A 13,219-nucleotide genomic window follows, 5' to 3' on the forward strand; every position below is an offset into this window, starting at 1 on the left:
GAAACTCACTTAAAAACTGATGGCATTTAAAAAAATTATTAGGGAAGGAAGATATTGGTAACAGCTCCATACAAAATATAAAACTTGGAAGGAGGAGTTACAATTAATTTAGCAATGTAAAATATTTCAGGGGATTAGAGGGGAAGAATGTGGCATGCTTAAACCATCACAAAAGTTTAATCTTAATTTATACAAACTTCAAACTGCATGGCATGTAAGCAAACATTGAATCATAAGTGTGTAGCCAGAGGGAAGAGCTGGAGAAGAGAGCAAAATTTTGAGAGGAACCAGGTACTATAGAAAAGACTTTGGGGTATGAGGCAAAGCATGACCATATTGAAATGTCAGAGGGGTAGCCGTGTTAGTCTGAATCTGTAAAAAGCAACAGAGGGTCCTGTGGCACCTTTGAGACTAACAGAAGTACTGGGAGCATAAGCTTTCGTGGGTAAGAACCTCACACCCACGAAAGCTTATGCTCCCAGTACTTCTGTTAGTCTCAAAGGTGCCACAGGACCCTCTGTTGCTTTTTACATATTGAAGTGGTCAGCACGGACGAATTGGAATGCAAGTAGCAGATATCAGGCCTAAAAGAGAACCAAGCCACTTCTACTCAGCTTTGTTCATTTGAATGATCCTGAAAACATAATTGCCATGAAATAGAAAACAATGGCCTAGTGGATAGATAATTGGGAATAACTACCCCGAGATTTGATTATGTCCTACAAATCTGGAACACTTGAGAAGTGTTTCTTCTTGGGGTAGTTTTAATCCATGAAATTATCCATCTAACAACCTACATCTTGAGTGAAATTGTTGCCTGTATAATGAAAAACATTTTAAATAAGAAGACAACAACTTTCTAATCTGATCTGGACACAGTTGGGTTGCTATTGTAACTTTAAACTACTTGGTTCCAGATTTTAAAAAAATTAAGTTTGTGGAAGCATACTGTTAATTAAAACACAAACAACCCTCCCCTCCCACCAAAGAATCAGAGTAGGTGGACATTAGAAAGTTTCATACAACTCTCTGATGAAGTTACTAATGAGAGTTGGGACAAGATCAGCTAGGGCTTTTCCTTTATGATGGAGAAAGGTTTATAAACTAGAATATTACACTCTTTTGCACAGACAATTCAGTAGAGAAATTGACAAGGCACAAGTGGAGTTAGACACCCAACTCTCATTGAGTGTCATTCTCCTCTTTATGCCTTTTCAAATCTCCAGAGGTGGTAGAAACTTGAGTTATTAATATAAGATTGGTGAAGCCAGCTGATGGAAGAATGCCAGTCAGGCAGTTAAACAATTATATTGAAACTGGGACAAAAACGTGTGTTTTAGTACAATATGTTAGGGCAGCAGGTGCCCCCAGAAAACTGGGTTTTCACTGAATAAACTAGGATACTGTACATCACACTGTCTGGAATGGCTCATGCCTATGAGTGGCAGCCTCAGGGAAGACTGTCAAAAAGCAGGGCAGAAACCCCAAACTTGTTGTATGTTCTATAATTAGATTTCATCAGCCTAATAAAAAATGTGAACTTCTAAAGAACTATAACAGTCTTACCATGGAGTCACAGACCGTCCCCTTGGGCATTCCAGTCTATCTTGCCACTTGGACTGGTAGATGGACAACAATATTCAGGTTACTCCCAGTCCCAAAGCACCAGTCACTTATTCCAGGTCAATTGTACTCCTATCATAAACCAAACACAATGCTTGTAGCCAATACTGTAATATACTAACTAAAGATTTATTAACTAAGAAAAGAAATGAGTTATTCACAAGATTAAAACAGGAAACATATATATATACAGACACAGAGACAGTTTTATATTTAAAAAGGTAATATAAGCTTCTAAAATAAGCAGCTCTGTACATTCTTCAGGGGTGCTCCATGTCAAGCAGCATGAGGATTTCTTGCCTGTGTTTATTAATCGTTGCCCCTCAGAGTCCAGACAGTATAAAGATCCCAGTTTCTCTTTGTCAGGGATTTTTATCCCTTCACCCCAGAATCCAAGCAGGCCTCCTCGTCCTGGAGGGAGTGAGGAAATGTAGTCAACAAGCCCTTTGATGCTACACAGTTCCTCATTTGCCTTCAGTGGGCCATCTTGTGTGCAGGATGAGCACTTCACCTTAATTAATGTTGCTTTTCCTGTTTGGTGAATTACACAATTACAGAGGTTTACAATGCAAACGCTCATAACTTTATACCATGCATGATAGAGGTTATAAGTGAGATCTGTATATGCGGCATCCTACACTAATCATAATGTCTAAACACCAAAGACATTCTTACAGCACTAATATTTATCTTAACAATACTAATACACAGGTAAGACAGACTGGTTTCCAGTTATGTTTTTGTCTGTGTTCAATGAGGCCTGAGGCCTTGGCATGAGTTGACACCTGGTATGCCAGTGTCGCACTGTCCATCTTACGTGTTGGATTCTAATAGATACAGTAAAGTGCACAAGTGGCATTCCATAGACTTTGAAATCTACAAACAGTATTAGTTGTAAGAATAAGAGTTCAAGTTAGAAATTAGGGCTGGAGGATTTCTTTTTACTTACGATTTTAATAATTCTAAAAAGGAAATTTAATATGTAGACAGATTTAGTCTTTTATCACAAGGGAGTTGGCATTTCCTGATATTAAGTGATACTGTCAACTGAACATCACTACTGTATGTAGCTAAATAGATTTTTAGGGATTGCCAAAGTTTGTATGGCATTCAGCAAGTATTTAGGCTTTTGGTAGCTGCAGTTGTCTGAGCTCAAATGTGGATTATTTGTTTACCCCTTCGTTGTAGCTCTTGAGCCATTTTGCAAACAAATTTTGGTGATGTACTCCAGCGGTTCTCAACCGGGGGTCCGCTGCCCCCTGGGGGACCGCAAGCCCTTTCAATACCTCTATATCCCCAACTCTGCCCCACGGCTGAAGCCCAGATCCCCAGCACCCCTCACGGGGCTGAAGCCGGGAGGCGCAGGGCTGAATCCCGGAGCCTCGAGCCCTGGTGCTCCCTGTGGGGCAGAAGCCCTGAGCCCATGGGCAGAGTTGGGGACATAGAGGTATTTCCCCCCCATCCCTCCCAAAGTGCTGCACAAGATCACGGCAGTCTCGGGAGCAGCTCCACACCTCTCCCCGCCCCCACCCACTCCCCAATCTCCTCTCCCCACCCCTGCTGGACCCTGGAATTTTTATAGCATGTCAAGGGGGGCCTTAGAGAGAGAGAGAGGTTGAGAACCCCGATGTACTCCATTACTTCTGGTTTATGTCATAGGTTTTTCAGAGATATCTACTATTAACAAGGTATATGAACAAACTGAATCACATCACCACACAGTCTGTTTGTAGTCCAACTTCTGTACAAAGGGCAACGTGAAAAATTCTACTGTAGAGTATTTCAACACACCATGATAAAAATTCTGTATAGTTTCATGAGGCCACTCCTTCGTTGAGTCTAACTCTAGAGTGTGGACTAACAAGGTTCCTCAGGGTTGATTTCTTCTCATTTTAAATAGCTAATTTCACATTCATAATAAGCAGTTATTCTCCTTTCCATTACTACATTCTGACTATTCAGTGAGCTTATATGTTCAGGAAAGCTTTGCAAGATTTTTTTTTTTTTTAAAGTGGTGTAGTAGATTCTCCACAAACCAAGCATAGCAAACCCAAGAATCTCAATGTTAAAGTTAAACTTAAAAGAAATTCAAATATTTTTAGATATAAAAATGTACATCTAAGATTTAACTCAATCTTTTAGTAATGCAATGTAATAACAATAAAACTATGATTGACATTTCAGTGTTTGTGACTTCACACTAGATTTTTTTTGCACATTTTTCTCTATCCCCCATGGTGTCAGTAAAGGGCAGCATCATGGTTGTTTTGGATTCCTTAACTGTGCATTTCTATACATTAGAAATAACTCAATAACTCAAATCTGGGTTTATAATGCATAGTTTGGAGATAATTACTGAAACATACTGTCAACAGCATCTCCATTTTAGCATAGCTTTTTCTTTGCATGCCCTTGGTTCTTCTTTGTATGCTTGCTCATGTCGATTCCATTCTAGGTGTGTGTGTGTGCGCCCAGGTGTGATCGTCAGAGATTTTTGCCTTAGCGGTATCCGTAGGGCCAGTTGTAGTGCCCCCTTGAGTGCCATGCTCATGTGTTGGTATATCAGGCGACGCCGGCCCTACGCCCTCCCTGTTCCTTCTTACTGCCTATGGTAATTGGTCAGAGTGCCTTTCCTTGCATAGCAAGGGCTAGCGGTTTCATTTCCTCTAACTTCAAGCCTTAGGGCCTTGTAAATAGTTTGTATATAGTAGTTGTTAAGTAGTTGTTAAGTGTAGTTAGAAGTTAGTCCCACTTTGCCCCAGAAGGGACATGCCCCAGTCTCTGGGGCTTAAGCCATGCACGGACTATAACAGGCCTATGCCTGTAAGTGACCCCCACAGCAGCTGCCTCAAGTGCTTGGGGGAATCACATATGAAGGACAAGGGTCGTATTTGTAAATATTTTCAACCCAGGACTCAGAAAGAGCAGGATATTTGTTTGCAGGCTCTCCTCATGGAGGTTGCCCTTCGTCCAGCTTCCGAGCCATCCTGCCAAGACTCACCTAATATCTCGGCCTTGGTGCGCAGCACACCCCTGGCACTGGGCTCTGCCCAGCACCACTTCCCATGGCTGGTACCCCAAAAGAAAACAAAGCACAGTCCCCAGCACCGGGCAAGAAGGGCCATCGCACATCAGGCAAAGGACCCACGTGTACGTGCCTCCCCAGATGGGGCTTTAGCCCCTTAAAGGATCCGCCACTAACTCCCGAGAGCAGCAGGGGACTCAAACTCCTGATGGCATCGATGCCTTCCCAAGCTTCCCTGGCGCTGAGAGAGCCAGAGGCTTCCACCCGCACCGCAGGAAACTTCAAAGGTGCCCTATGAGGGCACGCCAACTGCTAAGACCCCTCAAGGCAGTGGAGTGCTGCTGATCCCCCAAGACAAGGCAGTGCTCTTCTCCTCCGCGCCACAGATTCTGGAGTCACAGCCCAGATCCTCTGGGAATCACCTGTGGTCACTGTTACCGCAATCGCGGTCCCCTCTGTCTCAACACGGATCGCCTAGGGGGAGGCGCCAGTCTCCGTACTACTGGCAGCCATTCTCCCTCCCGCTAGTCGTCCTTTCGGTGCAGATCTTGCTCGCCTGCCCCATCGGAGCACTCCCCGTCACAACTCTGGTTGCCCCGGCACCGGTCCCCTCAATACTGGCACTGATCCTCTCATTCCAGGCACTGGTCTTCGACGGTGAGCAGGCAGACACAAGCATCGATGGTCCCACCGTGGTCACCGGAAGGGGATTCCTCCAGCATGGAAGGGCAGTTCAGCCCCTCGCCCAGACTCCATCGGCGCAGTTAGGCTCCCGAGGCCATGTCTACATCGAGGGCGCCACCTTGTCAGCATGGCTAGTGGCCAGCACAGTGGCCTTATTGGAGCGCATGGGGTGTTCCGGTCATGACGATTCCCCCTTTGCACCGCTCATCTGCTACGGCCTCAGAGCAACAAGTCGCTCCCCTAAACCTCCCTCCCCCATGGGGGATGATGCCCCAGGGCTTCCCCCAGTGGTACAGTCGTCATCTTCATCCCTGGACAAGGCAGTCGCGGGACCCTCAAGGGCCAGCCCGCCTGATGACTTTAAAGAACACCAGACCCTGCTTCAATGGGTGGCCGAGAACTTGGGCCTAGAGGTGCAGGAGATGGCCAAATAGGTAGACACCTTGTTCAGTGTCCTCTCAGCCTTTACTCTGGTCCATGTTGCACTACCAGTGCATGATGGGGTCCTCAAAATTGCCAAGGCCTTCTGGCAAACCCCATCTTCCATCCCTCCCACCTCGAAAAGGGCCGAAAAGAAGTACTTTGTCCCAGCCAAAGGATTCGAGTACTTTTATATCCACCCATATCCAGGCTCGTTGGTTGACACTCTGGCCAAAGAAAAAGACAAGCAGGGGCATACCAGCTCAACTCCCAAAAAAAGAGGCCAAAAGATTGGACCTTTTGGGGAGAAAAATTTATTCCACTGCCAGCCTGCACTTCTGGGTGGCGAACCATGAGGCCCTCTTGGGCAAATAGAATTTTAATTTATGGGACTCCCTCCATAAGTTCAGAGTCCCTTCCTCAGAGTTTGGCCCGTGAATTCTACACCCTAGTGGCCAACGGCACCGTGGCGTCTAGGTGCTCCTTCCAAATGGCGTGGGACACTGGACTCGGCAGCTAGGATGGTCGCATCAGCGGTGGTTATGAGGCGCAGCTCCTGGCTTCATTGGGGCAGTTCTCGACTCCATGTGAATTACGCTTTCAGGCCATGTTGGACCTGATCTCCCATGTAAAGAACCACCCACTCACCACAGCTCAGGCCTGCCTGCAGCTGTTGGGCCATATGGCCGTGTGTACATATGTGGTCAGCCATGCTCTGCAGGGGCTGGAGATGGAGCAAGCGTGGCTGGCATCGGTCTACATTCCCAACAGGCATGACCTAGACTGGATAGTCATGGTGCCGGACCACATCAGGTCATCCCTGGATTGGTGGTTGGACACTGAGTTGGTGATGGAGGGAGTCCCTATTATGACCCCATCACCGTCGTGGACCCTGGTCTCCAGTGCTTTGGACCTGGGCTGGGGAGCCCACCTGGGCGAGCTGAGCACCCAGGACCGCTGATTGTGGGACAATCTGGACCTCCATATCAACATCAGGGAGCTCAGAGCAGTTTGCCTGGCCTGCCAGGCATTCTTGCCCCACCTGATGGGCAAGGTGGTTGCAGGTCTTGAGGGACAAAACTGTCGTGATGTGATGTGTGATATCAACAGTCAGGGAGGTGCCAGGTCTTCGGCCTTTCGTCAAGAAGCTCGCCGCCTTTGGGATTTTTGTGTGCAGCATGCCATTCATCTGATAGCCACGCACCTGCCTGGAACCAGGAACCTCCTGGCGGATCACCTCAGCAGGACTTTTTCCTCTTGCCTTGGGTGGCCGCTCCATCCGGAGGTGGTCAGTATAATCTTCCAGAGATGGGGACTCCCTGGGTGGATCTGTTCATGTCCAGGCAGAACAGAAAATGCGTGTTTTTTGTTCAATCTGAGGAATGGATGGGCGCTCCCTGTCAGATGCCTTTCTCATTCCGTGGTCATCTTTCCCACCAGCGCCACTGGCAAAATAGGGTGAAAATTATCATAATAGCCAGCACTGGTTTGGCGCATTGCTGAGCCTTTTGGTAGCCGCCCCACTGCAGCTGCCCTCCTGCTGGATCTGCTGTCACAGAACCACGGCGGCTTTTTGCATCCAAACCTTGTGGTGCTGCACTTGACAGCTTGGCTATTGCATGGTTAAGCGCAGATAAACAAGCATGCTCGGCCCGTGTCCAGCCGGTCTTGCTGGGTAGCAGGAAACCCTCCACCAGAGCGATTTACCTGGCCAAATGGAATAGATTCACATGTTGGGCCTCAGAATGGCATATTCTGGTTGAGCAGGCCCCGCTGCGGGAGATCCTGGATTATCTGTTGCACCTCAGACTGCAGGGTTTGTCCCTGTCATCGATCAAGGTCCATTTGGCCACTGTCTTGGCTTTCCATCCTCCATTCCAAGGCAGGTCGATCTTCACTCACAACATGACGACATGGTTTTAGAAAGGTCTGGAGCATCTCTACTCCCACGTCTGGGATATCCTCCCCCCCCCCGGGACTTGAATCTTGTGCTGTCGTCACGATAACATCAGCCTGTAGGGTGTCCGAGATCAGGGGGCTTACTTCGGAGCTACCCTGTGTGGTCTTCTACAGGGATAAGGGTCCAGCTGCAACTGCACCCAGCGTTTCTGCCCAAGGTCATTTCCCAGTTTCATACTGGCCAGGACACATACTTGCCCGTCTTCTTTCCAAAGCCTTGTGTGTCAGATGAGGAGCACAGGCTACACACCCTGGATGTCAGGAGGGTGCTGGCCTTTTACATAGATAGAACAACGCCATTCCGTAAGTCAACGCAGTTGTTCGTTGTGGTGGCAGATAGAATGAAGGGTCGCCCAGTATCTGCTCAGAGGATTTCGTCCCGGATCATAGCCTGCATCCGCTACTGCTATGAGTTGGCGAAAGTGCCTCCGCCGGCAATTGTGAAAGCACACTCGACTAGGGCACAAGCGTCGTCAGTGGTCTTCCTGGCACAGGTACCAATCCAAGAGATCTGTAGGGCCGCTACCTGGTTGTCGGTCCACATGTTCGCATCTCATTATTTGCTGACCCAGCAAGCTCGAGATGACTCTGGCTTTGCAGAGCAGTGCTGCAAGTTGCAAGACTGTGAACTACGAGCCCGCCTCCATTGATACTGTTTGTGAGTCACTTAGAATGTAATCAACTTAAGCATGAACTCTAAGAAGAAAAAACGGTTACCCATCTTTTTCATAACTGTTGTTCTGTGAGCTGTGTTGCTCATGTCCAATCGATTACCTGCCCTCCTGCTCCCCTGTTGGAGTTGTCAGCAAGAAGGAACTGGGAGGGCGTAGGGCCGGCGGCACTCAAGGCGGCATCACAGCTGGCCCTATGGATGCCACTAAGGCAAAAATCTCTGACAACCACGCACATGGGTGCGCGCACACCTAGAATGGAATGGACATGAGCAACACATCTCAAAGAACAACAGTTAAGGAAAAAGGTGGGTAACTTTTTGTTTGTTTGTTTTAAATAAAAACTCATACACAAACACTAAACAAGAAACTCAAAGGGAATGCTACCAGGTGATCTTCATAATATTTTAAAGATGCATAGTCTCAACTTTATTTTTTTTTATTTTAATATTAAGGGGAGATTTACTCGCATACCAGTTCAGTGCAAAGTAACCAGAGAGTATTAGCCAATTAAAGTTGGGTTTATAGCTGCCTTGGATCACCAGAGCTGTAGAAGCTAACTGAAGCTGGCTGTTAATTTGCAATTGACTTATTACTTTAGGAGTTTGTGTGAGTGTGACTAGCAATATGTAGAGAGATGGGGGAAAGTCAGTCCCCTAGTAACACTGTCTCTGTGCTTTAACAGAGGGCATTCCTCCCTCTGTTTCCACAGCAGTGCTGACTCATGCACATTGGAGCAGAGGCCTCAATGCCATAGCCTTTCAAGTACGCATGCCCAAACGTGTGGCAAGAGAACCTTTAAAGAGCAGTGACAGGTGGGCCAGGTAATCTACCAGTGAGAACTCTCACATGTTCAGACTCCTTTGGATTCATTACACCCAATACAATTGTTGCATTCATAATTGCTATAGAGGAAGGATAGTAATTGATTGAACTTTCTCTGTCACAGTGGCAAAGAGTTATCTGAGCTCTACTTGGTTATTGTAGTCTTTATAATCATAACATTGGATTGAAAAAGTCATTAGTTTAGTTTTAATTCAACCTAATTTCAAAACTAATTTATATTCGAAGGTTGACAAGTCTGTGTGTTCTGTAATAAGTTATTCAAGTCAAAGAAATTACAAATTAAGTTTTCAATTAACTCATAAACTAATGGATTTACTTGTAAATTCTAAAATAATCATTCTCTACTCAAAAATGTATACCGTGCCAGTTTTCTGTTTGCTTACTATAGGTTTAATATTTGACTTGCCAACTCTTTTGTTTAATGATAAAATAATAATAATATATAGAATGAAAACTGCATAAATGGTGGCCTGTGAAAGGCCTTTCATGCTATAGTTGTCTTCCTGATATTAGTATGGTCTTAATGGTCACTTTTGGGGGTTCCTATCACTGACACCCATCCCCCCTCCTGCATCCCTGCGCCCTCTACTCCCTCCTCTTCTCCCCCCTTCCCTCCCCCTGAATGAAGGAGGAACAGTGAACTGCAGTCCATGTACCCCTCAGCTGGACAATGCAGTTTGTCACCTCCACCAGCACTTTTACAATACAACCACATAAAGCCCAATTACACAAGCTTAGTGGGAGTCAAGGATTTTTCATCCCATATTACTGGATATAGTGAAAATGCCTCTATAGTAAAATGATATACATTTCTCAAACTTCTTCAGTGCAATTAGAGAGACTTTCACTCCAACTCTCAGCTAGTTAAACTGTTAATCTGCTTGGAATGCAGAACTTCACACCTACCAGGTAGGTAATAACTGCTGCATTCCAAGAGGATTATCAGATCTCTTCCCTGCCGAATAAGAGAAGAGGGAGGAGTGGGAACAGGATTTATCTATACAAGAAATATTTGTACCTTTACTTCAGTTATTGCCATCAGTGATGCAGTTGTATTGATATAGCACTGATATAGATAGAATTTTCCACTATATCATTAAACTTGTTCAGTTAAAATTGCAGAGTGGCAGTTGTACCATTATGGGCTACTACTGTAATATGCCTGTTAATTTTTCTAGCATAGATGCATTCAAAAAAAAGACAAGGCAGCTCAGTTCTAGAACTCTCTCTTTACTGGGAAAGTGAATAGGTATCCTGGTCCTTCTTCCCCCTGAAGTACTTGTAACTCTTACCGGAAGTGCATCTTCTGAAATTCATAAATGTGGCTTTTATAGTTAGCACAGCTCTCACATCTCTGTCTCCTTTTCACTTCTTTTGCAGGGTGCAACTTCACAGGGCTGCCCATTCGCTCCCCACATTAGTTGAAAGTAGATAGGCTAGTGGTGGATGCAAGGATTTGAGTTGCAAAGAGATCACCTGAATGTCTTTCATGTGTCTTGTCTACATTGGATAAACTTACCAAAAAATACAAACCAGTTTGAACATCAGTTAAGTTTGCTCCAGTGTCAAAACTGGAGGGAACCTCAGCATAGCCATAGCAGTGTATGACCTGTGCTGAGCAGTAGCAGATTTCTGGGCCTTGCAGGTTCATTACTATGGCAGGAGAAATCGTGATTCAGACTGGTAATCTTGCCAGGCCTTGCCAGCTCCCCTAAAAGATGGTAAAAATACAACATTTCTTCAAAAAAAAGTGCTTATGCACAGAGAAAACTAACTTGTAAAAACTAGGCGTGACAGTGTTATCTGATTACTCCCCTCCCTCACCCACCATAATATGAACCCTGGATGAGAGAATTTTGACTGTCTCTTGCAAATGGCATCACCTTCTAATCAGAGCCCTTCTTAAGGGGCATAAAAGTCACAAAATCAATTGTATCTTCCTAGAGGAGCATGAGTTTGTGGCGAACATGGAGAAGTATGATCTGGCAGTAACACCTGTGAGTAATTCTGGACATAATACAATAGTAACCCAAAGACGAGGTTCTCCTTTCCAATGAGAAACAAGAAAATATTCTGGACCTAATTCAACAGCTGTCAGTTGCACCCGTGGCATCAGTAAGAGCCCGAATGCAACTCAAGAGCATACTAATATTGTGTGTGGAAACTCTTCAATGGCAATGTTTCCATGTGAAGTCAGTACAAAGAATCCTGTTTCCTGAGTCTTCAGTTTTGTCCAACTTTAGATACAAGGAAGAGGTTCCACTCTCTATGCTCCAGTTGTTGCACTGGTGGACCCATTCCATAGGTTCATTTCAGGCCACCTAATGTTGTAGTTTGGTTGAATGGCAGTAACAACCAATTTCAAGCTTGCTCAGTTTTGGGACTTGTTTTTAAAGGGTCAGATAACACAGGACACATGGACCCAATGGACAGCAAAAACGTATAAAGTGGTGGAATTTAAAGCAATTAGGGCCATCATACTTTACTTCTAAGAACATAACAATGGCCATACTGGTTCAGATCAATTGTCCATCCAACCCAGCATCCTGTCTTCCGACAGTGGCCAATGCCAGGTGCTTCAAAGGGAATGAACAGAACAGGTAATCATCAAGTTGCCAATCCCCTGTCGCCCATTCCCTGCTTCTGGCACACAGAGCCTAGGGACACTTCAGAGCATGGTTTTGCATCCTTGCCCATCCTGGCTAATAGCCATTGATAGACCTATCTATCTAGATAGACCTGCAGAACGTGTCTGTACTAGTCATGACGGGCAAGGCTACAACAATGGGATATGTGAACAGACAAGAGGGAACGAAGTTTTGAACTTTTCACAAGGAAGCCAGCAAATACTTTGGACCCTACATATCAGATGGTGCGTATTATAATGGTCTGGCTTAGCAGGATGGAGAGAGATCCAGGGTGAATAGTTCCTGAGTGTGAGAGTCATTGGGTCACCCAAGTCTTCAGATTGCTGAGCTTAGACCTATTCACATCAAGGTCAAAGACTCATATGTCCTTAACAAGATAGGGACCTAGAAGCAGTGGTGGTCTTTCCCGAGAGATGTGGATCTCAATCCAGGACCTTCTTAGTTAACTGGCATTTTTCATTTCCAGCACCCCCCATTCTTCCAACATGCCAGATAAAACAGCTTTTACTGTATTTTGGAATTGATTCCTTTGTGGATAGTGTGTTTTCCCCTGGGGGCTATTGCAATTTATTCTTGTTCATGGTTTTTTTAATTACTGCATGGCTGTATGCAGTATTTGACTGGTTCTTTAAAAAATGTTTCTTGTTTGATTGTATGATGTTTACTGGAAAGCACAAAACCCTTTATAAATGTACTGGGGAAAAAACAATATTGTGTATGGATGTGTGTTACAGGCCACTGGTTTATTAGTAGTTCATTTTCATGGGTATTGCTGTAAAACCATATTTATCTGTGCTGTCATTTGGGAAATACTGTTGGAGAACAATAATTTCTTTTTAATTTGGCTTTAGACCCGTCATATCAACCCAATCCTCCCACCCAATTTAATAGCTTAGAAGTGTTTTTCTTGCTATTGTAAGAAGTATTGTTTAATTACAGATTAATTATTTTACTGTTTGACTCAACTGTGGTGTGTAATCCAGGTCCCTATTATAAAATACAGAGAGTTTATCATTGTCTGTATTTGCCTACAGGAATAGGAGAGATGGGAAAAAATTAATAAATATAAGAAACTACCTTTGAAATGCATTCCTGATATAGATCTGCTTCTTAAGTGAATTTTATATACTAATAAATGTATGTATTAGATTATATACATCATAAATATGAAATATACATGTTAGATGGAGCTGAGTGTATAAATGTTTTTTCTAATTTAATTGTAAGTACAGGATATTAATGTGGTGGGTGTACCCTTTAAATTCCTATAAAAAGTAGTTCCTCAAGAAAAACCTAAGCGTTGAAAATGTACAACGTATACATATGGTAACATTGATTTTTTT

The 13,219-nt window shown here is 44.6% G+C and overlaps 1 protein-coding gene across 11 annotated transcripts in view; it reads left to right on the plus strand.

The window, feature by feature from the left end:
* The window catches only part of NIPBL (NIPBL cohesin loading factor), a 299,958-nt gene that overhangs the window by 138,346 nt on the left and 148,393 nt on the right, over positions 1-13,219 (plus strand). The gene's annotated exons all lie outside the window — the stretch shown is intronic.

Source organism: Chrysemys picta, chromosome 6, assembly GCF_011386835.1.
Source record: "Chrysemys picta bellii isolate R12L10 chromosome 6, ASM1138683v2, whole genome shotgun sequence".
Lineage (NCBI taxonomy): Eukaryota > Metazoa > Chordata > Testudines > Emydidae > Chrysemys > Chrysemys picta.